Source organism: Diceros bicornis, chromosome 11 (genome assembly GCF_020826845.1).
Source record: "Diceros bicornis minor isolate mBicDic1 chromosome 11, mDicBic1.mat.cur, whole genome shotgun sequence".
Lineage (NCBI taxonomy): Eukaryota > Metazoa > Chordata > Mammalia > Perissodactyla > Rhinocerotidae > Diceros > Diceros bicornis.
Genome location: NC_080750.1, coordinates 8,741,427 through 8,766,602, shown reverse-complemented (window position 1 = coordinate 8,766,602; position 25,176 = coordinate 8,741,427). Strand labels below are relative to the sequence as shown.

The window sequence follows — 25,176 nt, the reverse complement described above, 5'->3', positions numbered from 1 at the left end:
TTTTCTGCTGCTCCTCATGTCTGAGAATTTTCTATATTAACTCTAAGAAAAATCAGTAAAGTAAAGAGTTTTTAATATTATCATCGCTTCGCTAAATAGCTAAATCTTCTACCTGAAGTGTTCGCTCAGTTTCATATTTTTACTCTATCCTGTCAGAACGTAGTTTACTATAACTGGTTTGGGTGCCCAAATTCAGCCTGTGGAACAGAGGTCCACTAGGAGATCGGGGGTCCCACTCCCACTGGACAGAGGTGGAGAAGAAGCCCCCCGTGGTCTCGGTGTCTCCTGGTCTCAGTCTCAGGGAACCCTCGCTTCAGTGCAGTTGCTCTTGGAATTGAATCCTCTAAGAGGAGCCAGTATCCACTGGAAAAATAAAGACTATTTTGCCGGAATCTCTGTCTTGCAGAGACTTTTGCTTACAGCATGATTTCCACTACTTAGCAAACTGCTAGAATTTAGCATCACTGCCAGAAAAGAAAAAAACATCCCATCCTTTCCTCTTTTGAGAGAGAGAAAAAAGTCTCACTGTAGTTCAGAGTCATTGTAAAGGTTAATTGTGGCAGCAGAAAGTCAAGGGCATTTGATATTTATAAAGGAACAGATTGTTGGCTGGAAAATAACAAGTCCATCTGGTGGCCTGGAGGTCAAGTTCTTCATGTCTAATCCCAACCATTCTTATATTTGGCTTGTGAAATAAATGTGTCTTTAAGGCTCTGAACCTCCTCCACTAATTTATAGAATACAGATTTACTCAGATAGCCAACAGTAGTTGAAAAATATGCAACTGAATGATATGAATTTATCTTTCACAATGGAGCATATGTTTAAGGCTTTTCACCAAACAAGACCATTTAGTTCCTAAACATTATCTTGCACTGATAAAGTATCTAGGTTTTATCTTTTAATCTTTATGTTTACTTAATGGCATGAAACAGAAACAAAGCTGGAAATAATTCCTGATTTTTCTCTGTTGTCAAAGGCTGATTCTCCTGTTCTTTCAATGCAATCAAATGTCTCATGAGATTTCTTCTTCTATTACAATTTTCTGTTCAATGCAACAAGTTGTATAACTGTTTTATAGACAAAAAGTTCAAATAGCTACTGTGATTTGATTTAAATTTCTATTTGAATTAAACAGTTGAAGACATTTTCACTTGCAGTTCTCCTTTTAGACAAATTGCCGGAACTTTCCTTTAAATGAACACAGATGTAAGAAAGAAAGTGGTTATGAAAGCCTAGTTCTGGGCCTAATATTAATAACGCAGAGCCCAGAAAATACGGTCATTTGTCCTCTCCACGAGCACATGTCTATGCTTTCTGGATCCTCTAAAGTTAAAAAAAAAAAAAAGGACTGAATTATTTTAAGGGGGGAGAAAAGGCTATGTGAAATATGAGAGGATTGAAATATCTTCACATTTATAAAGAAAGAGTTTAAATAATTGAGGCTGAAACCACTTTTGATACTATTAACAAAACAACCCTCCCTTTATATTTTGCTGGAGTCAAAACGTAAAAATCTTTTCCCTTGTACTGCACAAACATATAACAAATTCCAGATTCCTTTAATAATTGACGTCATACCCATCTGGCAATATTGAACATCAGTCAGCCTGTCAACAAGCATCCATTGTGTGCAATGAGGAACAAATAAGAAGTAACCCCTAACCTCTGGACAGTGGTTCTCAAATTTGAGTGTGCAAAAAGAATCACCCAAAATGCTGGTTAAAATGCAGATTTCCAGGCCCAACCAGCAATTCCACTTTGGTAGGTCTGGGGTTGAGCCCAGAAATCAATACTGATTTAACAAGTATGCCAGGCTTTTCTGATGTTAGCACTATTAGTATAAATTAAGAGAGGATTAAATGTTAGCATCCACTGAGCAGTTACTGTATTCCAGGATAATGCATTTTTATATCTTTTAATCTTGACAACAACTCTGAGATAATTGCTATTGTCATCCCCGTTTTATATAGATGTGGCCAGATTCCAAGAGAACTAGTGATGCAGAGGTTCTGTACACTGAATTTTGAGAAACAGTGCCATAGGTGTCAAAGTTGGCCTGGTGTTATGAAGGTTTTGAGAAAGTGGCAGCCAGCATTTGATTTATCTCAGAGTAATTTTATCACCTTTTTTTTTTTTTTTCAGTTTTGTAAATAAAGACATGGAGAAATGACACCATTTCTTCTTTAAAGAGAATATAGTGAAGGCTTCGGAAAGAATTATAAATTTCGCAAAATTTAGACATGCGTTTGATGCAGACTTGAGAGTAGGAAAGATTGGCAATCTGAACTGAATTCTATTTTTCACAGTAATTTTGTGTTTTTACTATTTTGTCTTTCATTTTTCCCACTTGAAATACTATGATGATCATTTTCTTTTTTTTTTTTTTTTGTGAGGGAGATCAGCCCTGAGCTAACATCCGTGCTAATCCTCTTCTTTTTGCTGAGGAAGACCAGCTCTGAGCTAACATCTATTGCCAATCCTCCTCCTTTGTTTTTTCTTCCCCAAAGCCCCAGTAGATAGTTGTATGTCATAGTTGCACATCCTTCTAGTTGCTGTATGTGGGACGCAGCCTCAGCATGGCCAGAGAAGCGGTGCGTAGGTGCGCGCCCAGGATCCGAACCCCGGGCCGCCAGTAGTGGAGCGCACGCACTTAACCGCTAAGCCACTGGGCCGGCCCTATGATGATCATTTTTAAAAACAAATGCAAAGGTAACTCAAATCATGTGCATTCGTTATAGGATATTTCATAAATTCATTTTGTTTTAAAACAACCCTTGCCTCTCACCAAGGGTAATCATTCTCCCATCTTCTAACATCTTAGATTAATTTTTGCCTGTTTCTGAACTTTATATAAATGGAATTATAGAGAAGGTATTTTTTCATGTCTGGCTTCTTTCTCTTAATATTATGTTTGTAAAATTTATCCATGTTGTTGCCTGTAGATATAATTTCTTTATTCTCTTTACTTAATAGTGTTCTTTTGTATAAATATACTACAATTCATTCATCCATTCTGCTGTTGTCAGACATTGAGTTGTTTCCAGTATTGGGCAATCATGAATAGCGCTGCCATAAACATACTTGTCTATGTTTTTTGGTGAACATATGTACACATTTCTCTGGGATATCTGTCAAGAAGTGGGGTTGCTGGGTTATAGGGATGTGTATGTTCAATTTTTGTAGATGCTGCCCAACAGTTTCCCAAAGTGGTTCCACCGGTTTACACTCTCAGCAGTATGCACTCTTGCCAATGTATGGAAAGCTCTGTTTGCTTCACTTCTTTGCCAACATTTGGCATGGTCTTTTTCATTTTAGTAATTCTGCTTGTTATGCACTGGTATACCATTATGGTTTAAATTTGCATTTCCCTGGTGACTGATGAAATTGAGCCTCTTTTCGTGTTTTGTGGGCTATTTGGATATCCTCTTTTAAGAAGTATCTATTCAAGTCTTTTGCCTGTTTTCCAATTAGAAGATTGCCTTTCCTTATTGATTTGTGGTAGTTATTTATATATTCTATTCCTCTGTCAATTATTTTCGTTGCAAATATCTTCTCTCACTCTGTGGCTTACTTTTTCACTTTCTTAATAGTGTTTTTTGATGAACAGAAGGTTTTAATCTTGTTGTAGTCTTATTTATAATCTTTTTCTTTTTATGCCCTATTTAAAATATCTTTGACTAATCAAGATCATGTCAACGGTCTTTTTTTTCCTAAAAGTTTTATTGTTTTATTTTTATATTTAGATCCACAATTCATCTGAAATTAATTTATATTATGGTAGTAAGTCAGGGTTCAAAATTTTTTTCCATGTGTACATCCATTTGACCCACAGTATTTATTAAAAAGACCATACTTTCTCCACTTCACTGCAATGTCACCTTTGTCATAAATCAGATAAATGTACAAGTTTGAGTCTGTTTCTGGACTCTGTTCTGTTCCATTAGTGTCTCTGTCTGTTCTTGTGCCAATACTACATTCTCTTAACTCTTAGAGCTTTATAATAAATATTAATATTTGGAATGTAAGTCCTTATACTTGTTCTTCTTCAAAATTGCCTTAGCTATTCTTTACCAGTTCATTCATTTTAATAGGAAAGAGGGAGAGTATGGATGTACAGATGCAAATAGGTTGAAAAATTTGGTTTCGGGGAATATGAGGTAGTTCTCTTCTGAATTATCCTACTTTCTACATGAAACAACAAATGAGGTCATTAGCTGCAAGTGAGGATCTGGAGACAGATAGGAAATATTCTTCTAGGAGAGTGAGAAAGTGAATTAAGTAGGAAAACGCTATAAAAATACTGGACAGCAATGAGAGCCCACTTGAGATTCGTGGTCATAAATTTAAACAGAGACCAGTCATCATTTGTTTGTTTTTCTCGAGCCATGTTCAGGTGCTTGTGTGCAGAAGAAGCGCCATTGAAGAGGTGGATTTAACTCGATTTTGGGCTTTTCCAAATGAATAGAGTGGGATCATGGACTCTCAACTTGGCAAGGAAAAGGGAAAGACTATAAGGGGTTTATGTTCTCTTCAAAAAAGTGCCGGGGTCAATGGATTGACTGGCTGGGGTTGAAGTGAGGACGCTACAGTAAACCTGTAAATTAGAAAAGATAGATGATGGTAGTTGGAGAAGTGTATGCTTGGGATCAAAATTTTGTAAGTAGTGCAGTTTTGGGAAATGATAGGGGAATGGGTGCTAAGGTGAGATGGAGGGAACATCTTTGGAAGTGAAGAAGGCAAGGTATTAGAATGGCAGGATATTGGATGGGTCACTTCAGTGGATATTGAAATCATTAAGAACAATGAGGGGACGAGTAGTAAAGAGGACAGTGAACCAGGTGCTAGAATCATCTGTGACTAAGGAGTTGGGGGAAGAACCTAGACTCCAACAGGAAAGATGGTGAGTCTGTAGTCTGTTGCCTTGCCTTTCAAAAGTTGAGCTTTTAATAGGAGACAGGAGCCAAAATTGTCTAGAAGTGCCAGTGAGGAACTGGAAGGATACTCATGCCTCTTCAGACTCTGTGATAATTGGAGTGTGGGTAAAAGACCAGCCCCAAGTTAAAGGCAGGAATAGCCAGCAGTTAGCTAGAGCAAGAAGATGGAGGGAATGTCCAGGAAAGAGATGATGTCATAGAGGTTTTGCTAATGACAGACTTTCAGTACCAGAAGCTTCCTTGGAAAGAGTTAGGGAGTTAGGGGAGAAGGATTGAATCAGAGTAGAGGCTGTACAGAGATATGTAGAGATTAGAATTTGAGGGAAAGCAGATACATTGGAAAGTTTGGAATTATGGTGAAGACTCAAATAAATAGGGCTGAAAGGCCTGGTGGAATTTTTTCCAGATGATCTCTTAGGAAATGGTAAGTGTGCAGTCTTGATTATAGCCTCTTTCTGGAGATTGATTGAGCTGGGCCTACTGACTGTCCATCACCAATTACTGCAGCCACACTGTATAGTCAGGTGCACAGTCAGGAGCTTGGGGGCTGGTTTTCTCCAGGAAGATAGGATCTGTGGACTTCAGTGGGCAGTAGAGGCAGGGGAATGTGTGTCCCAGGAGTTTACAAAGTATTGCTTTTAGATATGAAACTATCAATTAACAATTATCTTAGTGTTGAATACCCTGAAAACGTCATTAAATTCTTTCAACCACTCTCATAGGAGAAAGATTCAAGGAAGCTAAGGGGAGCAGGGTTTGATTATTCCATTCCATAGCCGTGTGGGTACACACACACACATCTCCCCTCTGCTGAAATTGTAAACATCAAGGGTCATGTCTGCTCCCTCTTCCATCCACCTCTTTTATCCAAGGCCTAGTCTTAAGTAGTGTTATAGAACACTAGAGTGTTCTTAGTACACCAGAGAGTATTCAATAAATATCAGTTAAAGAGTTCACTTGTTACGTTCATAAATATTTAGTTGACACAAAAACATTTAGAAAAAATTTAAATGTTTATGGTCAGAAGTTTAGAAGAAATAGGAGTTTTTTCCAAGCTTTGCTTTGGCTTTGGAAAATGAATATAACAACACATGGAGAGGGTGGCTTTAACACCTCACATATCCATTTCAAAAAGAATGGCTCAGCAGGGCCGGCCCGGTGGCGCAAGCGGTTAAGTGCGCGCGCTCCGCTGCGGCGGCCCGGGGTTCGCTGGTTCGGATCCCGGGCGCGCACCGACGCACTGCTTGGTAAGCCATGCTGTGGCGGCGTCCCATATAAAGTGGAGGAAGATGGGCACAGATGTTGGCCCAGGGCCGTCTTCCTCAGCAAAAAAAGAGGAGGATTGGCGGATGTTAGCTCAGGGCTGATCTCCTCACAAAAAAAAAAAAAAAAAAAAAGAATGGCTCAGCAGACAAGACTGCTTTACCAACAGCTGCCTCCTTCTATTTGACAGATGGACTTTTCTGACAGCAGAATCATGGTCAAGTAAGCTATTGGCACACGCTTATGATCAAAGTCCCTAATTTTAAATGAGTTTTTTTAAAAAGACACCTTTAGAAGTGAATCCCTACTCAGGTAATTCTGTTGGGTTTCCTGAATAGCTGTTCTGAAAGGTGGAAATTTATCCAGGTGTAGAGGGCTGAAAACATTTTGTTTCATCCAAATGACCTCTGCCAGCAATCAAAGATGGAAGGACCAAAAGACTTGGAGCCCCTGCTTCTAATATGAGCTCAGGATGAAAGCATCTTTTATTTCAAAGTTTGGTTTCATTCGGATTTTTTCCTATAGAATATTCCAGAAGTAATTTCGATGTCATCTTTTTCTGCATTTAACTTTGATATAATTAGAGTTTGTGGTAATGTTCTTTTATCATTCTAGATGTTAAATATTCCCAGTAGTGTTACCTCGTTGAGACCTTCATTTCCCTGTGTGGGCTATTGCAAAAAAGACTTTTTGCCTCTAATCTTTTACTCCCTCTCTCTTCTAACTCACCCAGCACATTTGCTTTAATCTACCATGACTCCCATTACATCACCACACTCAGCAAACACCCTCCTGGGTTCCCTGCTGACAACCACAGAATGGGAAAAGAAATTAATTCTTACTGAGGGCCTCTTTGTGCCAGTCGCTTTCCAAACATCCTCTCATTTGATTCTCATGTCCACTCTGAAGGTGAAATATTTTTATTATTTTGAAAAATATTTATGAAATATTTAACAAATATCCTAATTTATGGATGATATATGAAAGCTTTAGAGCAATTATATACGTTTATCATGGTACACAGCTTCTAAGCAGCGGAGCCTATATTTGAACCTACACTTGTGTGGCTTCAGCAAAACCCTTGCTGTTTTTATCACCCCCTTCTGCCTGCTCCAAAAATTGTAAGCACCTTATCCAGTCTTCAAAAAGTTTTTAGCTTTCTCTTCCTCTCTCTATCTTCAAACTCTTGCTAGAGAGAAAAGAATGATTCGCTGTTTCTAGAGCACATCTCATACTTGACTTTCTCCCTTTTTTTGCACATACTGTTTCCACTCCTTGGAATTCACACCCTGTCTCCCTTTGCCCAAATGCCAACCACTCATTAAGATTCAGCTAAAATACCGCCTTCCCTATACAGCTTTCCATGATTCCTCAGCCAGAATATTTATCCCAATGATGACCTTACATAATTCTTTCTATTACTATCTTATTAGGCATGATTTTCCACCGTGTACGCAGCTATTACTGAACCCTTTACTGCTCATGCTGGTCCCCTGAGCAGCGCAACTGACTTATTATCTCCATAAATCTCACAGCACTCAATCCAGTGCTTTGTACTAATAGGCACTAAATAGATGTGTGAAGAATGAATGAATGAATAGATGAACAAACGATTATTTGTTTCCCTCTGGCAGGCAATGTGATAGAGCAGAAATAGCATAGAATTTATTGTGAGGAAATCTGAATTACAGTGCTGATTCAACAAATTCCTGACGGTAACTTTGAATAATGTTTTCATCTGTAGACTAGGAATAAGGAAATTTTTTCTCTTACCAATCTCAAATGTTATTCCACTAATCGGTTGAGGTAACATAGGTGAAAATAGTTTGAAAACTTTTAAGGATTATATAATTTTTAAGTAAAAATTCTTTTAAATTTAGACCTACCTCTCCATAATTTTTAATCGTATACAAACTTGAAAAGAACCGACTATTTGTTCTTTTTAAAAGCTTTCTGTGAATGTAGTCGTATCTCTTTTCCAATTTCAATCTGTTAATACAAAGTGTTAAAATTAAGCCCCATATGTTTTAATTTTAAAATATTTTAGCCACCAAGATTTTTCACATGATATTTTTAGTTCTGAGATGTCCAGGAAGATGATTAAGGGTATATTATTTTTTAAGTTTCTGCACTGGGAGATTGTGTGTGTTGTTGGTTGTCTTGCTTGGCAGAATCTGATGAAACCCTGCTAAGCCTATGACAAGTGAATGCAGATGTATATTTAAACAGTGACACGAAGAGTACAACACTAAATGAGAAGAATTTAAAATAGGGTAATGGGAAGGCCAGTGATTAATTACTTCAAATTCCTTCAATCCACAGTAATTTTAAAACATTGCATTGAATATCGTTAATATATCTCATTCAGCTTTGAATGCCAGCTCACCCCAGGGAATACTACTCAATAGGTATGCAATAAATAATTTGGAATTAAGACATTGTTTTAGGCTTCATGGGGACTGGAAGCTCTATGATCACTATTTCAATAACCTTCTAAATGATTCTACTGCCTACAGCATCTGAATCTACACTCCACACCAGGACCTGGGTGAAATCTCTGCAGCACAGTCAAAATCATGCCACTCCCCTGCTTAACATCTTTGCGAAGCTGCCATCACCTGTAGACTAAAGCCCAATTCCTAAGCATATAAGGACCTTCAAAATCTGGCCTCTGATAAATTCTGGTGGTCTCCGAACGCTTTCCCATTTATAACCTCTTAGGATTATCACTGCCAGGGTACTTGTACCTTCTCACAAGGGCTATGCCTCCTCGACCGCCTGTTTCCTTCTAAGCAGGATTCCTTTTGCTAGAACGTTCTTCATTCTTCTCTGGGAAAATGCCATTGTATCCTTCCAGACCCTCTATCACCCTCATCACCTCTCTAATCCTTCTCTGATCATTTATACACTTTTATAAACAGGCTTTATACACATTTTCTTGGGTATAATAAGATGTAGGGGCCAACATAGAGTGTAGGGGCCAACATAGAGTGATAGAGTTCTTAGAATTTAAAGGCATATTGCACATCACTTTTTCCAACCCTTTCATTTTATAACAATGAGTGGAGCTCTTCTCTCCACTGACCAAACAGAATCAATAATAACATGTGTCTGTTGTATCACCAACACCAGTCTACCTTATGCCTGGGCCTGGTGGGAGACAAACCAGAAGATAATCACTTTTTTCCCTTGCTAAGGAGATACATACATTGATATGCTTTTCTCAAGACTTGGTTGTTCTCAGGCTTGGTGGAGAGGGTAAGGGAACCAGACCTGGATGAGAAAGAGGCCAAGGAAACTGACAGGACCCTGTGAGAGTACTGGATTGTTCCATGCACAGTGACCAAACAGCCTTGATAAGCATGGTTTGGCAGCATTCAGTGTCCCAGAAGGTCCAACCAGCAGATGGACACAGAAGCAGGAACCTGAGTAGTAACCAATACTTGATTAAATTATTTCATGGCCACAAATCCAAAATAGGTACTCAAAAATGCCCAGCGATCCTTTTACCTTCCTCTAGTATGGGTCCCATTCTTCAGAGCTACTGTTTCAAAATTTCTCGTCTCAGATTGCCAATGTCCTCTCATCAGCTCATTACCTGACTTCAAAATTCCATTGAGGGGAAAGAAGCAGTAATGAACTCTCTCTTTCATATTGCCAACATAAAATTTACCAACCCGCGGGCATCGATAGCCATGTTCTCTGTCCTCCTGTCTCCGGTGGGCACCTGGCCAAGACCCACGCCTCTCAGAGCTACTTCTTCCCTCCTCAAGGACTTGATTCCTACGATCTTACCCTTTCTCTCCTTCATATTTATTTTTCTATCTCTATGAAATCATTTCCATAAGCATGTAAATGAATTTAAGTTCCTTCTAGCTAAAAACAAGCAAAAACTTACTTGACCCAATTTCTCTGCTCTCCTACCTAGTAAAAATTCATGAGTCATCTATAATTGCTAACTCCATTCCAATTATTAATTTATACTATATTAATCTATACTATAACTATTAATCTATACTATAATTTTGATAGTATAATCTTATACTTTAATATTAATTATATTAATGTTTTCTATGATAATGTATAGTATATTAATATATACTATAAATTATCTATAATTTTAAGATTTTTAATAAATCTGTAATTTATTAAAAATTTATAAAAAGATTGTGCCATACTCTTGAATCTGAAGAACTCAGGAAATTTTAAATTGTTTTATCAGACTTTAAAAAGTTATCTTTGAGAATGAACATCATGAGGTTAAAAACTGTGTTATATCCTTTGAACACATCAGGGCCTTGCACAAGATAAGGCCATAATAAATGGATGTGAACTGAGAGATTCAGACTCATCAAATTAAAATTTAGTTTAGAAATTTTTTAACTCACTTGAAAATATAAACTCAAATACTTGAAATCAGATATTTACTTTGATCCTAGTTTGGTTGTCTTCGCAATGCTATAAAATCTAGTGTAATCATACATTTTTCTAGCTAAAGGATTTAGTTGAAGATAAAATCTTGGTAGTAGAGATGTAACATTTATTTGGCACTTAACAAGTGTTAAGGAATATATTATATGTATGTATATATATGTATATATATAATTCTCTAATATATATTCTCTAATATATCTATCTATATACGTATCTCTCTCTCTCTCTCTCTCTCTCTCTCTATATATATATATATATATATATATATATTCTCTAAGCCTCATAACTCAGGAATAATTATCACTATCCACATTTTACATGAAAAGAAATCAAGCTCACAGAAGTAAAGTATCTTGGCAAAGACTTATAATAAGTAATGAGGCTAGAATTCCAACCCCAACACCATGATTTTTCCATGACATTACTCGGATGGTTGACAGGATGGATTTGGTATAACTGCACAGCTTATCTTTAGAGTAGAAATAAAATGAATCTCTTATTCACATAACACAACAACAGGCTAAATAGATATAGTTATTCTAAAAGCCAGAAACTCGTTTCCAACTGGCTTTCCCATACAATTTGGGGAAATTGGAATACGTTCTTGTTCTTCATTTGTTTTATATATAAATTAAGGATGACATTATTAATTTACCTTTCAGAATTTGTAAGCATACTTAAATTATTAATCAAATTATTAATCACCTGGAGAATTTGTTAAAACATTCATTCCTCTGGGACCTTCCAGAGAAATTTTGTTTCAGAAGGTCTAGGATGGGGCCTGAGATTTCACATTACTAACAAGCTGCCTGGTGATGATGAAGTTGCTGGTCTGGGAACCACCCTGAGTAACACCACGAGACAGTTTTGGTCTTTAATGCTCCATGACTATTTATTACCATCTTTACTTCTCTTTTTTCACCATTTATTTAACATCTACTGTATGCATATGACTATTTAATTTGAGTACTATCCAAGTAGCAAGCATAGTTGACTTGTGTTTTTCCTCCTACTCTACAAGTGAAAGCTTGTTTCAGGTCACATAGATCGGACTCTTGAAAGAGACGTCTTCTTGATTAACATGTTTCTGCTCTCCCATAAAATGAATGTTAAAAAGATTCTTATTTTGAGCAAAGTAATTAGTTCAAGAGCAAAAAGCAACAGAATTTCTGAGAACTAAATCCTGAAATCAGAGGTTCTAGGAGATAAAGACATTTTAGCAAATTGTTCTTTTAGAACCTTGCTACCACAATGCCAACTTGAAAAAAATGGATGTTTATTTCGGGATCTTGTTTAAATCAATAAACTATGAATTTGATCTAATTTGCATCAGTTTCAGGATGAGTACATGTATATCCTAATTTTCTAAAGTGTTATAGCTAGCCTGAATTCACTGTCATCGTTTACCTTTAAAAGAAAATTGGGTCATTTGGATCAATAGTCTGAGATTTGCTAAAATAATTCAGTGATTTTTTTCTAACAATAGAACTCTTCTGATCTCTTTTCTTTTCTGATGTGGCTCTGAATGATCCCAGATGTCAAAATAACAAAATAAAAACCATAACTAATTTAAAATAGAGTTTTTTTGAGACAAATGTTAATATTATGTCATTTAATCCTCACCACAAATCTATGAGGTAGGTGAGTGTTATTATTTCTCAGTTTAATAAAGGAGATTCCAAGGTTAAATGCACATCCTTAGAAGTTCCACAGGCGAGAAAACTATGCATTGACTAATTTGTCAAAGCCATGTGTAAGCCTTCATAAAGCTTCCCATTACCAGTTAGTGAGGTAATGACCCTTGATTTAATTGGGCTTCTTATTTTTATTTCCCTGAAACTCATTCATTATTCACTCATTCATTCATTCATTCATTCAGTACTGAGCACCTATTCTTTGCCAGATACTGTTCTAGACACTGGGAAACATATTAGTCAACACAACCTGCAAAAATCTCTGTTCTCTTGACATTTATATTCTAGTGCAAGGAGAAACAAATAAGTAAAATATATAGTATGCTAGAGGGCGATATGCTCTGTGAAGGAAAATATCGCGGGAGAGGAGACAGGAGTGGCAGGGTTAGGAGAGAAAATATTATGGAGATCAGGGAAGGCCTCATTAAGAAAGGAGATGCAGGAGGGAGCCTTGTGTGTTGCTGCTGCAGGCGTGCAGGACAGTAAATGCATAGACCCGTGATAGGAGCACCCCCAGCGTGTTCAGGTACTGTTGAGAGGCCAGTCCAGCTAGGCTACATCAGAGAGAGGGCCTGGAACATAAGAGGAGGCGGGATCAAGGTGGTTAAGAGAGCCAGATCCTGGAGGGCAGTGCAGGGCAAGGCAGGACGCTGACTTCCACTCTGAGTGAAATGGGAGCCATTGGAAGGCTTGGAGCAGAGAGGTGATGGGACCTCACTTAGGTTTTAACAGAGTCGCTTCGGCAGCTGTGGTGAGGGTAGATCCTAGAGGTAAGGTTTGCAGCAGGAAGACCTAGCAAAGAGACCATCCCACTAACCTGCGTGAGAGATGATGGGTGTGGAGAGGGTGACAGAGAGCGGTGGTTTCTGAGTGTGTTCCGCAAGTAGAGCAGATGAGAGTTTTGGATGGACTACAAATGGGTTGGGAAGAAAAGGAGTCAAGGACAACCTCAAGGTCATTCATTCTGCTATTAGCAAAAAAAAAAAAAAATGTGCTCGCTCAAGCAGGTGAGTTACTACTGATCAGAAGTTACAGGACCCTCTTCAGCAAGTACATTTTACACTTCAAAGCCCACCAATGAACGATAGCCTTTGTTTCTCTCTTCTCCTTTGCCTGACTCCCTGAGGTTTTATAGTTTGAGGCATTGCATTAATACTATATATATTTTTTTCATTTACCTTATGGTTCAGGGAAAAGAGTATAGTAGGTGGGTAGGGAAATCTACATTTGCGTTCTGGCTCAGCCACTTACTAACATTGCAAAAGAAAGACAAAGCAGCACAGGCAACTGTGGAGGAGGAGGCTGTGTCAGGGCAAGGACAGGGCTTGTCTGGCCCCAAGGCTGTCCCAGGACAGCATTAACTGGGTGAGTTCTCCATTCCCGTCACTTTACCGCCTCAGCTTGCAGGCGAGCCCTGCACGTTAATAGCACATCCAGAGTTGCTCAGCTGGTTGGTGAAAGAAGGAAACCAACGAGAAGAGCCAATGTATGAACTCAACATTCCTCTCTATTTCCATCACACTGAAAATGCCGCTCCTCAGACAGAGTGAATATCAAGTGTACACACACCAACGCACACATGCACACATTTCTCCCTTTCTCTTGGATTAATGTCGAGGCCAGAGAGTCTGGGCGGTGCTTGGTGGCTGGCTCTGCACCTGTGTTTTTAGAGTTATGATTTTTAAGGATATACTTCTGGTAAGATTTTTTTTTTAATTTGAGCTACACTCATTTTGTTTCTCAGTTTAAAATGGCTAAAAATAGAACATCTGCTTTCATTTCTAGAAAACAGTCTTTTTTTAAAAAACTTTTCCACATTGCTGATCTCTTCTTTTTGTTCTCCAAATCAGTAAAGCCCTCTCTAGACGGTCTATGAACCACCCTGAGTAAGTTGTAGTACTGCTGGCTTCTGCTGTTGTTTCTGGCCCAAGGAGCTAACAGCTGTGCAGACGCTGAGAAAAGCTTTGTTTCAATGCATTCACCTCAGTGCCCGCCCTGCTATGGAGCTCAAAGGTCTACCCTCCCTGTGAGGTAACAGTGATCCCAAACCGTCCCTCTCTTGGATTTTAAGGACAAGCACTATAAAAAGTCTCTTACTGATGCCAAAGAAATGTTTCAATTATTTATTTCTTAAAGAATACTGAATCTCAAGAATCTTGCACAATTGCAAGTCCCTCCTCTAAATCCCTTAATTTTACAACTTTGTGTGCAACTTTGGTCAAGCCGTGCTATCCTGTCGTGTGAGCGTTACCTCACGTCCCGAGTGCTGGAGGGCTTCCCCTGGTCTCGGGAGCAGGGATCCAGTGTCACCTCCCCCGCTGTCTCCGCAGGAACCACAGTTACCTCTTTCTCCATCACTTATTTTTGACCTCGAGGAGCTGGCCAGTTCCCGCGTTTGTCTGCCATGGGTAAATTGATTTATTTCCTTGTTGGACGTGAAACTTGTTCTATGATTTATAAACTCTTTTTCACTCTGGAGCTTTTTATTCAAATGAATTCTTGATGGAAAAGCCGAGTGTATAAAACAGATGGAGGTGCTGCTGGAGCCTCACCTTCCTTCCCAGGCAGGGGCAGGCCCCTCTGCCCCGTCGCCAGGGCTCCTGGTCGTTGTTTGAGATACTCAGGCCTATTTAATCTACTCTGGGAGCGACTGTCCAACGGATCAGAGAAGATAAGTTACTAATGCTTATCTTCTACAAATGAGTACCTTGTTGATGATGCGGTCATTCTCAAGAATATAGAATATAGACATCAAGCTACAAAATGTAAAAATAATGACACAGCAGCAGCAACCACAAAAAGCCACCAATCTCTTAAACATGTCCTTTATAAGAAAATGCTTTGATTACAACATTATTTTTAATTGTAATGTTTATCTTGATGCTTTTAAAGAGTTAATTATAGCTTTTAAAGATGAGGCAGTTCAGTAATAATATTGAGGTACTGTAATGCCACAGTGGAAGGGGCATGAAAGACTTTAACATCCAAACAAGGGTGCAGGGAGGTTCGTGGAAAATAACAATGAAACAACAATGTCTGTACAGTGGAGAAGACTTTTCAGGTAATACCAAACGTTCAAGTTTTTCTCTTGTCATCAAATACCATTTCAATTGTCCAGTGGAGGGATAAGAGTACAAGGAAACTATTATTCAATGGCTAAGTTGCAGGTAGGCATGCTGCAGCCCAGTTATTGGGAGCTAACAAAATTTGTTCTCCTTCTATGGATATTCCTATAAAATGCCTACTATCACTGTACCGCCTCATTATTATTTCTCTAACTCTACAGCAGGGAATTAGTAGGAAGCTGTTCGATGAGATGAGAAGCTGAAAAGACATAATAACAGTAAAAATGGAAAAGAGAACAAAAATTCAAGAGAGTGATGGAATGGATATTGCTTAATGCCCAAATGAACGTAGCTTGAAATGAAGAGAGGAGAAACTAGAAGGGTTTCAGAAAAGTTCTGTTTGGGTGACTGGTAGGTCATAGTAACATTAACCAAAATGCAAGGTGGGGAATATTCTGACTTTAAACTGTGCCATTTGGCTTCATATTTGCATTCCATTTTTCAAGAACCAAATACCACTTAATAATATGCAGCCATGTAAACACATTCTGGTGAAAGTTAATCCCCTGTTGACTGTAGTTGCCAAATGACCTAAAAAAATTGTGCTAAAAAATATAAAGTGAAACATAGAGAGTGTCTGTAAAATTTTTAAGTGCTGCACGTGATCATTGTACCTATATAAATAAAAAGATAGCAAACTGAGAGTCTTCTAATAAATGTTGAAATTCAGAAAAGATAAGACATAAAAACAAATGAAGTGCTGTCTCTTGCTTACTTTGGGCTCTCAGAAAAGCTAAAAATTCTGTCTCCCTTGAGACTGTGAAATTGCTCACAGGTTCACCTCTGTCTCTACCTTCTAACAGCTAAGTGTCTTGGAGAGCTTTATTACTCTGACTCATGTTTGGTCAGAATGATTCAATATTAGGGAATTGATTCACTGGGTCAGAACTAGTCCATGCATTTGAAACACTCAACAGATTTTTTAAAGGAAATGTCTTGCATATTTAGAGGTAAAGCTGGGACAGGACACTGAACTGAGGGTAAACAGAAATTATTTCCCCCACAGTGTGCTGTTGGCGTTTGAGGTTTATGTTCTGGGTGAGCCATTCAGAAAAATGTCTACAGCAATCTGAGGCAGATTACTTAGTTTAACATTTGCCTGAAAAAAAAAATGTTCTTTTCAGACAGTTCTAGGTATTATTAAAATTTTTATAGTGCTTTTAAGTCGCTATTTTAAGAAGAAAGACATTATTTTTGTCCCCCCACTTCCAAAACACAAATGGCTTTGGAAGAGGTTATTAGAAGGGCTGGTGGAGTAGAAATGGAGAGAGTGGGTGTAACCTGTGTGAGGGGTCTGGCCTTGAAACAAAGGCAAGAGAGAAATATTGTGGTAATTTAACAAGGAGCAGGTTCAAAGAAAGGGTATTTTCAAAATAGAGAAACACATGCTTGAAGATGTGGGTGAGGGCATGACAGAAAATATAGTGGAAATTAGTGCAAAGTAAATGAGTAAACAAACAGGAGAGGTAAATTTGAACCAGAATCGCCCTCGTCTCAGCCTATTTGAAATCTTATTTATCCTTGAAGATCCAGATCAATGTCATCATTCTCCAAATCCTCTATGCTCTAAACTCCGTTATATATACATTTGTATAGATGTAACAGCTAAAGACAAAATATTCGGGTTAATATCCATAGAGAAAAAAATAGCAAGTCTATGATGTAGGGAGGGGCCTGATATTTATCAAGGCTAATGGTTTAAAGACCTTCTTTAGTTATCAGAGGTGCGTGGTTTGGAGAACATAGTACAAACAGAAAAATAATTAATGGATTCCTTGATTTCTCTACATATAGGGAAACATTAGACCTCGTTCTGTCTTTAGTCGTAACACCGATAACACTGTTCATGCTACTGGTTATGCACATATTGTTTTACTTAACGCTAATTTTGCTTCTATAACTCTCTCCCCAGTTAGACTGGATTTTCATAGCACGATGTTTTATGCACAGGAACATTCAATAAGGTGGCTGCTTTTTCATCTCCTTTTTTACCAGGCCGCCTCACTCAGTTCCAGTTGCATCAGGGGAACTGCTGTTCTGCTTTCCTTTCCGTGGTAGTTTGGAGGGAGAGTGAGAGGAAATCGAGACGCCAGGCAGTGGCAACAGCTGGAAGGCATCTCTAATTAGATTCCAGGCAGGCTTGGGCTGCATTTATAACTTTCCATATGCTGGCTTACAGTTCCTTTTAAAAAGCTTCCCAAAACAACAGGCAAATTTAAGATGATTTGCTGCACTTGTATCTGTCACTCAGTATGAAGTTGTTTTTCTTGAGCACCTTAGCATGGAACATAGAACGGTCATCACTGAGTCCCAACGTAGAGGATATTTTCAAGAGAGAATGTCTTAGAAGGTCTGTATGCTTGACTGATTTGCTATTGATTCATAAAAATTTTAAGACTGCCATTACATCATAAAGTTAAAAGATGTATTTAAGCCTTGTAAATGAAATTCTGACTTTTAAGTTTTTTCTCACATATGCAATTTGGAGTCTTTTTTGCAAGTTAATGTTACTTTTTTTTTTAAAGAAACATAAAAGAAGCAAACCATTGTGTTCAATATACAAACAAATCAGTGGCCATGAACTATGAAAACATATGTTGTGCATTTGTGCTTATGGTTTTGTGCTGAACAAGACAGAGAGAGAGAGCTCGAAGTTGCTGGTCCTATGTTCTGTCCTAGAAAGACTGATTAAAAATTTTCCTTCTCAATGGAACTAAAAATCACATTTGTTGTAGAAGAACTTTAAAGACCCATTGCCATTTTCAAACACATGGTTAGTCTACTTAATTTTACATTTTATTTTCCAATAAAATCTATTGCTTATTAGCTTTGCAGTCATGAAGGATTTACTTTTGTATTCACTTTTCTCAGGAGAGCTCTCTGAAATTAACCTTTTAAAAGAAGATGTTTAAAGATGCTAATAAAGATATGTAAATAAAATGGTGGTAATACCTTTTGGAGAGCTGAGTGAAAAAGAACTGTCACCATCCTAAGACATCAGACATCACATCGAAGTCTTTATTGCTACATAACTTACTCTGTAATGAAACCTCCTCAAGGCTCTCCCCCCAAACCTAGCCTTGCCAAAAACATTTCATAATCACGAGCTGTCCATGGTTATTAAAAAACATTAATTATTCTAAAGTAAAATGCATTCTCTAATTTATGACAAGATACATAATTATGTAGGTTCATCTTGCCCTTACAATTGCAACAACCTATGAAATGGTACACTGCCACCATTCTCTTCCTTCCACCATTTTTCTGCGTGCAGCCACTGGAATTGTTTTTCTAAAGTGTGTATCAGATGGTGCTCTTGACAATGTGGAGCCCGCTTCTTGGCACACAAGACCCCTCACAAACCAGCCACTCGCTGTCCTTCCAGGCTCCTTTCTCACCGTTCCTCCAAGTACACTGTAAGCTGCTTGTGCTGATCATGTCACCATTCATGACCTTCTCTGTTTCTCTTACTTGTAGGCCTTTTCACAGGATATTCCTTTTTTTTTTTTTTTGAGGAAGATTGGCCCTAAGCTAACATCTGTTGCCAATATTCCTCTTTTTCTTTTTTTCTTCCCAAAGCCCCAGTACATAGTTGTATATCCTAGTGTATTGTAGGTCCTTCTAGTTCTTCTGTGTGGAACGCCACCTCAGCATGGCTTGATGAGTGGTGAGTATGTCCACGCCCAGGATCCGAACCGGAGAATCCCAGGCCACGGAAGTGGAACGAATCCCAGGCCGCGGAAGTGGAACGCGCAAACTTAACTGCTATGCCACCGGGCTGGCCCCAGGATATTCCTTTTGAAATGCCTTTTACCCCTTTCTTATCCTGTGTATATGTGATTTATCCTACAAATCTCAAATCAAGTTTTACTTCCTTTGCTTATTCCTGCAGATGAGTTTCTCTTTTTTTATTCACATTTTACTTACACTACCAGTACTATGGCTCTCATCGTCATATTGTCCATTGTGCTTTGAGCTCCTCAAAGGCGTAGGCCTTGTCTTATAAATTTAAATTTGCCCTGCACCTGGCATTGCATGGCATATAGTAAGCAGTCAATAAATATTAAGTGAATGTGTGTCCCGCTGATTTCTAGTATATTTGTAATATTTCTAAATATTTTTTATTTTCATATCTTAGACCCCTTTCTCCTATTCTTCTGTTAAATGCCCAATAATTAATTCTTTATGTTCTAAGGGAACAATATATTAACTATACTCTGTATGATGGGGAGGCTCCTTTATTATTATGAATTAATTTGGATCCTAATTTTTTTTATTCTGTGTATGTTTTCATAGGGTAGGTTTTACCTCACTTTCTTTCAACATTGCTATCCTCCCCAATATTATTCTCATATTTTTAGAAGAAGAAATTAAATACAATATTTTAAATGTTTTTTTTCCAGCTTAGGCATATAGCTCAATGAATACTCAACTCCAGTGCTGGTTTGAAAAATTGCTATGTTTCAATACAAGTCTGTTTTGTTAACTTGTCCCGTCTACTATTCAACCAGTCTTGTTTAAGAGATGAGGTTCGGGGCCAGCCCGGTGGCACAAGCGGTTAAGTGTGCAGGCTCCGCTGTGGCGGCCCAGGGTTAGCCGGTTCGGATCCCGGGCGCGCACCGTCGCACCACTTGTCAGGCCATGCAGTGGCAGCGTCCCATATAAAGTAGAGGAAGATGGGCATGGATGTTAGCCCAGGGCCAGTCTTCCTCAGCAAAAAGAGCAGGATTGGCAGATGTTAGCTCAGGGCCGATCTTCCTCACAAAATAAAAAAAAATAAAATGTTCATTAAAAAAAAAAAAAGAGATGAGGTTCAATGAATCCTTGGCTATAGTTTAAATTGTGTCTTGTTCCCGCTAATTAGAGAGAAGACTAAGTCAAGTCAGCTGGAAATGTAAAGACAAAGAGAAGATAAAGGGAAAGAGAGAAATTATCATCAGACTGTACGCCAAATAGCTACCATTTGGGAATAGTTGGCAAAGAAGCATATATATATGCTGCGCATTTTCCAGATATTTTATATGCATGTGGGTTTTATCATTAATAAATAATAATAAATTAATATATACTGTGGAAAAACTGTTATCTTATATCTCTACCATAAATTTCAAATTAAATCTTTTAAAGTTATAAAATTGCTTTGTCCTTACTGAATAAAACCTATTAATTTTACTAATTATAAATGAAAAGATTTTTTTATTTGCCATATTTCCTTAATATATTAATTTTCTGATTAAAATCAGGATGCAATAAGCAGAGGTTGAATTATGTACTTTGCCTTCTCATAGTTAAGATGATGTATTATTATCTTGGAACAATTAGAGGATGAGCTTTATTTCCTTCTGTAGCAGTTTGACCATAGTCCATTTGCCTGTATTAAGTTGGAGTTACATGGTAGCTAAACAATCTCCAAAAAGTAATTTTTGTGAAAAGAAAAAATCTAAAGAAGAAAATTCCAAGGTCTTTTCTGATTTAAAAAAGTCGTAGTTATTTTCAACCACATAGCAGGAAAGTTCCTCTTCATAATCAATTTTAAATTCTAGTTAGACTTCTTCTGTCCTTCCTCATACTCAGTGGGATTAGGATACTTACCACAACTTATCATTTTCATAATTTATAAATACTTTAATTCACCCTTAGCCTTTATTTCCTTGAGCTTTTATTTTTGTGGAGTGTTTTCTGTTTCATCATGATTAGATTACACATGTAATGAGAGCTCGATGTGAAGGAAATGTTAGCAAAGCACTTTAGTTGTCATAAACTATGGTTTATTTACATGGTTTATTTACATATATTTATATTATAGTTTAAACTAAGTGCATTTTTGTAATGCATAAAGAACATTTTGTGACAGTAGCTAACCTCCTGCCTTAAAAAATAAACGCGATAGTATAGAATAGATAGAATAGAATAATCCAATCAACATTGTAGTCTTCCTAATAGAAGTGAATTTACATGAAATTTTTTCACATAAATAAAAACCAGATGAATGAGAATAAACAGGTTGCATGTATATCTACTAGGTGATATATCATTTAAGTTCCTAATGTTGGGGCTTTTTTTTCTTTTTTTTTTTTTTTTTGAGAAAGATTGGCCCTGAGCTAACATCTGTTGCCAATCTTCCTCCTTTTTCCCTTTTTTTCCTCCCCAAAGCCCCAGTAGATAGTTGTATGTTGTAGTTGTACATCCTTCTAGTTGCTCTATGTGGGATGCCGCCTCAGCATGGCTTGATGAGCGGTGTATAGGTCCACGCGAGGATCCAAACTGGCTAACCCCGGGCTGCCGAAGCAGAGCACGAGAACATAACCGCTACGCCACCGGGCCGTGGGCTTTTTTAACCTATAAAAATGGCACTTTTGTGTCTAACACTAACATTAATAAAAAGATGATACAGTGTCAAGAAGTGGTAAATACTGTGAAGAAAAATAAAGCAATGTAAGGAAAAAGAGAATGAGAGGAATTGCCCTATTTCTATAGGGCACTCACGGAGGTGCCTATGAAGAGGAAACATTTGTAACCTGAATGAAATGAAGAACAAACTAAGCCACAATTGGTCCAGGCTGAGGGAGCAACAGTGGCAGAGGGCTTGGGATTGGAGCCAGGTTGGCACGTTTGAGAAATGGTCACTGGGCTGGTGTGGAGCAAATGAATGAGCAGAAATGGTCAGTGGGCTGGTGTGGAGCGAAGGAATGAGCAGATGTGGTCAGTGGGCTGGTGTGGAGTGCATGAATGAGCAGAAATGGTGCATGAATGAGCAGAAATGGTCACTGGGCTAGTGTGGAGCGAATGAATGAGCAGAAGTAGTCAGTGGGCTGGTGTGGAGTGAATGAGCACAGAGTGATAGGAAATGGGAACAGAGACAAAGTCAGGGGCCAGACCATCTATGTCTCACAGCCCATGGTAAGGACTTTGAAACTTAACCCAAGGGTGGTAGGACACCACTGAAAAGTTTTGAGCAGAGATGTGACATGATCTAATTTATATTTCAAAATCATTTTTCTAGCTTTCACTACCTCAGTCGGACTGTATGAGGGAGAGGACTACAATCTCTCAGAATAAAGGAGAGTGTGTCTCCCAGGATAGAGGAGAATTTGCTTTCTCTGCTCATAGCCTTGCATATTGGGCTAGGTCAAGGGGAGCTGGTCCACAGAGGCAGATGTTGACCTGCAAACAAGCTTCTGCTGCCAACTGTGGGCTCACACACCTGCACAAATGTAGTCTGATGCCCCATTTCCAAGGCAGGCTTCCCCACTCCTGCCCCAAAGCCAGCCCAAGTGTTCAGAGCAGGGAACACCAGCACACCTCATTGAGGGCTCCAGGAGCCTCCATGGCTTATTCATCGACACGGCCAGCTGGCAAGTGTGGGGCCTTGTCCCTGATCCCAGCCCATTAGTGGAAGAGTTTGGGGGAGTTAGGGCAATATGGTAAACAGGCAGCTCATAGGCCATGTACAGGCCCTTCATTGAGGTACTTGTCCACTACCATCAGAGGAACAATGAGGAACAATGAGGCCTCTGGACAAAATCAAAATCTATAAAAAAGAGACTTGTTAATTGTATTCTTTGTTTCTGTTAAAATTGCAAAATTGTCATTTGCAATGCTTAAAAAATAGCACTCTTATTTTAGCTACTTAGAATTTTGTAAACTATTCCCTATTCAATGAATATTTTCATGTTTCACCCCAAGCAAGAGTGAACATACTTGCTTTAAAATTTGAGCAATTGCCTTCAACTTTTCTTAAATTTTTCCACTGTAGAAATATTTCAGGCCTTTTTATAAGAAGTATGAGCTCAAACATGCTTAACATGAAAACATGTTAACTACCCTAGAGATTACATTGTCTAAGTAAAGACATGGTTATCTGTTTTTTCCTCATCTAAATGAATATATATCCTTTCTTTTTAGTTCAGAAACACTGATAATTGAGACAGCACTTTAAGCAAAGGTAATCAAAATCAGTGTGCTTTAAAATTGATTTTCCTAACACCTTTCTTTTAAATCAGTGCTCCTCATTTCTGAGGGATTACATCAGGCATGGCTGGCCCATTTGGGTAGAATGCATGTCAGTAACCACGAGGACCCCTGGGTGGGGCTCTAGGTTTTCTCTATGGCTACAGTCTCTAAACTGCAAGTTTCAATATATAGAAAAAAAGTATTTCTGATCAAATAAAATAAAGTGGAACCAAATAAAAGTGTTTAAATAGATTTCAATAACATTTCCAAATTTTCAGTTTAAAAGGCCCAGTTTCCATACTACAAATAGCTCAGAAATATTATCTTCATAAAATATTAGCCATAGCCACTATTGCTGGAAGATACTAAAAGGCAACATTTTCTAAAAATTACGTTAAAAGTATAATCACAACATTATTGTTCCTACAGTGTAGAATTTGTTAAAACATTTTGAAGAGAGGCAGCATAACATTGTAGAAATAACACTAGATTTGGAATCAAAAACCTCTTTTTGGAATTGGAAGTTATAGTTTAAAACGGTGTCTTTTGCAATGTAGTCTTAACTAATTCGTTTTACCTCCCTAAGCCTCAGTTTCCTAATCTATAAATGAGGATTATGACAGTTATAAAGGTTAAACGAAGCAGTGTGTAGACCGGGAAGCACTCTGCAGATGTTAGTCATTATTATTTTCATGGTATTTGTTGAGCTGTACCCGTGTGAATCTGGTGCTTGGAAATACCAACAGACCACATCCTAGTAGTTTCTCTTATAATAAAAACTCTGGCACAGCCCCTGCAGGATGGCTGGAATCTGAGCTTCCGAGTATTTCCGTTGACTTTTTCCCCAAATTTCCTGTTTAATTATATAACCATTTAGATTACCATGATTCCTTGTACATTTAGGACCTAAAAGAAGTTGGCTGATTGGTTGAGTTATTGTGTAAACAATAACCAGTGTGCCCCCTTATTTTGATAGATTTTAACAAGAATTTGGGGGAGGGGAGGTACGTGTGGTACATCTACCATAACTGCTCAAGAACTTTCGCACACTAGCTGTATTCGATGCTGTTGGGTCTGGCAGAACTCTGAGAAGTGGCTTCATTGTGCTCCTGACAGTGAGTGTCTGTCTTTCAGCTCCTGTTCTACCCTCCCATTATCTCCTGCCTGTATTAAAAGTACCTTGATCTCCCTTTCCTCAGATTTCTCCAATAATTAACTTCATCCATCTGGTATATACTCAGAAACAGATGCTGTGTGCTCACATATGCTAAAGAAAACAGTCAAGAAATTGGGAGGGGGGGATAAAAAAGAACATAGCTGTTTGTAGAGGGAGAGAAGGGGACCAAAATAACACAAGACAGGTAAGTGCACAGAGAATAGCAAAGAGGAAGCATGACCGTGTTAGGACAAATTGGAAATCATTTCTAAGAGCTTCCAGACATCTGGGTCCTGGGGTACAGGTGTTGAATGTCCATGGACGTTTTAGAAACAGCACAAATATAAAAGGCATGGCTCTATTTTCAGCAAGTGGGCCGTTGGTGGATTGCTGCCCAGTGTGAGCTGGCTTCATCTGTCTCTCTGCTATGAGAGAAATTCCCACCTATTGGTAACACCCATACATCAAAAATGCCCATAATAACCGTGGAAATCTTTGTCATTGGGAGAGTGTGTGCATTGAGAGTTAAAGGAGATGGGTGAGGACTTCTAAAGTACAATCTATGTTTAACTTTAAATGAAATAAAGGAAGATAGTTTAGTTCTCTGAAACACA

The 25,176-nt window shown here is 38.2% G+C and overlaps 1 protein-coding gene across 1 annotated transcript in view; it reads left to right on the top strand.

The window, feature by feature from the left end:
- Window positions 1-25,176, top strand: part of ARSJ (arylsulfatase family member J) — a 69,324-nt gene that overhangs the window by 1,066 nt on the left and 43,082 nt on the right. The window lies entirely within an intron of this gene.